Source organism: Triticum aestivum, chromosome 6B (assembly GCF_018294505.1).
Source record: "Triticum aestivum cultivar Chinese Spring chromosome 6B, IWGSC CS RefSeq v2.1, whole genome shotgun sequence".
In the NCBI taxonomy this organism is placed as follows: Eukaryota; Viridiplantae; Streptophyta; class Magnoliopsida; order Poales; family Poaceae; genus Triticum; species Triticum aestivum.
This window is the reverse complement of record NC_057810.1, coordinates 439864349-439867494: the sequence shown is the minus strand read 5'-3', so window position 1 is coordinate 439867494 and position 3146 is coordinate 439864349.

Sequence of the window (3146 nt, the reverse complement as noted above, 5' to 3'; positions counted from 1 at the left end):
GGATGGGGATGAATTGTGTGCTCGGGGGAGTGTGTGTGTGGGTTGTGTTGCGTGCGCGCGCATGTGTGTGTGTGTGTGTGTGTGTGTGTGTGCGCGCGTGCATGTGTGTGTGCATGCGTGTGTGTGTGCGTGCGTGCGTGCGTGTGTGTGCGTGCGTGCATGCGTGCGTGTGTGTGTGTGTGTGTGTCAGATATTGAGCGAAAGCAAACCTAAGGAGAGAAATGGGTATTCACGAAGAGATTGCGCGGGCCCTTAGGTGGGCAGGGGCCGAGTGAGGGTGTCAAAATGTGCGCGTTGATGCATATGTTGCATGCGATCGTGCGAGGGACGGATGAATCGAGAGAGATTGTTGTTGTGTTACGGATGCTCCTCTCTCTCCCCCCCTCTCTCTCTCTCTCTCACACACACAAGTGAACTAGAAAACCGTTCTCTCATGTATACACAACATATCGGCATCTGTCTATGTCTCACTCATGCATGATCGTTTGCACATTCACACCTCTCTATGTCTGTATCACACGCACACCGTCTCCACATTGCCCTTCCACCACAACACACATATGGACACATACACACGTTCTCTCTCAGTCACACACACAAAATAAGTATTAAAAGAAACTAGGGCCCACCTAAAACGTCCAAATCCAAATAAACACAAACTAGAGCTAAATTCAAATATATGGAAATATTGCAGCTTCAAGAACTTTCCCAGGAAAAAAAGTTGAGTAATATTCGAGGATTGTTTTCACACACACAAAAAGGTTCGGTGGATGTCCTTCGAGCGCGACACGGTGATGCACCGTTCGATCGAACGCACGGCCACGGTTCACGCGCTTGCACAGGATTCCGTATCATGGTTGTGGTACTAACTTCAAAAAAAAAAGCGCTGCCTAAGTCTAATGTTTACGTGTACTAGTACGGTTTTCTTTTAAGTTTGACCAACCTCATATAAAACTAAAGTAAGCTCCCATATGCGCACTCATCAATATGCCGTCGCCGCCGTTGCGCATGTCAGCGCCCGCCCGCTCCAGCCAACAATTTCTCGCCCATCACCGCCGTGTCGCCGCCATCCCTGTGCCATGAAGCCGAAGGCTCGCCCGCTCACGTCGTCTGCAGTCCCTCCTTGCCATGCCGCCGTGCTGCCAAGCACACGAGCAGCTGGTGGAGCCGCATCTATGCACGCAGCGTACGAAGAGGACGACGAGCACGTGCTCCAGCACGCCTGCGAGGAGGAACTAGCGTGTCATTGTCGTCTCTGCCCGTGCGGAGGAGGCGCGCATGGTGGCTGTCGCGGCGGAAGCCGGTCGCGCACGCGTCGAGCCCGCAAACCGGGTGCGGACGTGGAATCTACCTTCGAGACCTTGAATGCCACGTGGATCCTGCAATCTGAAGGAGCAATTTGGGTCAGTCGACTCATGTGAGCCGTTTGATGCAACATGGATGGCTAGAAGGGCTTCTTCCACCTCTTCTGCCATCTTCTTCCTTCGCTCCGTCGAACTTCTTTCACAAATCCACTGACCCAAATTATACTACTAGTACGAACGTATTAAGTACAGTGGGAACACGAAGGTACAAGCAGTAGTACCAACTGCAAGAAGAACAGTAGTAAGACATAGTACTAGTACTACTCTACGTACTAAATAGTTCAAATAACGAGAAAGAACATAAACATAGTTCTGCTGGGGCCTCAGCACAACACACCCTTGAAAATAAACTAAGCAACTAGTCAGCTTGACACTGCAGTAGAACCAGCATGAGCGACGGGACTGCCACCTACTCGGAGTCCGAGTCCACGTCCTCGACTTCGTTCCTCGTCCCTCTTCCTCTTCCTCTTCGCCGACGCTTCTTTGCTTGAACCGGACACTGGGCTCTGCTTCTTCATCCAACCCATGGAGATATTTAAACAAAGGTAGGCATCCATTGTTGCGTACAGAATGTGATCTTCATCTAATGTCTTTGACTCCCATGCATGATGAAACTCGTGATGAGGCTTCTTCAGTTTAGCGTACGAAGGATCAATCATGGCTGCTGCCAGGGTCAGCATTGAAGGTTGAGAGGAGGACACCAGGCTTGCCTTCTGGAGATCGAAGGGCTGGCCTACAACGAGACCTATCCGATGCAGGACTTCTTTGTCGTTCTTAAAGCCTACAATAACGAATTTCACTCTTTTGTCCTTAAGGAAGTTCTTAAAATCCTGGCACTCAACGTCGGCATGGCATATGTGGTAGACCAAGCAAACGTTATGTACGCAAACCTGGATCACGGCGGGCTTCTTCCTCTCTTCGTCCTTTAGATCCTTCTCTCATCCCACGACTGTGGTGTACTCAACATCTAGCCCAGCGACCCACTCATCCGTTGAACTATTGAACATGCGTAGGAAGCGAGCAAGCCATGCTTTCACCATCGCGGATCCACGTGTGTAGATGACGATGAATTGATCACTGGTGATGGCTCTAACCTGGTACTCAGCGGCGACCATGGAGATTTGGGAGGCCATGGATTTTGGAGGAGGGTTAGGAGGCGTTGAACTGTTGTACCCCGCAAAAACTAGGAGCGAACTAATGTGAAAGGACGGGACGACTGGGAGCGAACTGTTGTGAGGTAGAAGACGGGGACAAGTAGGGCGTGCAAACGGCGTGGGGTTGCTGGCTTGCCCGGTGGATAAACGGCTGCAAGCCCCCAAAGAGTTCTCGAGAACTATGCGGGACCCACTAGATGTCATGTCTACTAGACCCATATCGTAGGCCTGACGGTATAGCTTCTGCCTGTTTGCACGCCATGCCGGCGCGTGGATGTAACTTCACTTAATTCCGTCAACCGTCGCGCCTCCCACGACCTTTGCCGCCTTCGCGCGGTCTCGCCCTTTGAGACTTCGGCCGGCTAAAAATGGGCAATTTTTTTTGCCTACCCGCATGCATGATACTCCCTCTGGTCCTTTTTACTCCTATCAACCGTTTGCAAAGTGTTTGACCAAATATATACTTTTTTTAAACACCACCTTATATTAATTAACCAGCCACACCAGTACACTCATTCGATACAATATTCACCACACAGGGTGGTACATTATTTACAAGAATACCATCTAATCTATTGTCAAAGCTATACTTAGCGATTAAGTGTGCCACCTTATTGGCCGAACGGCT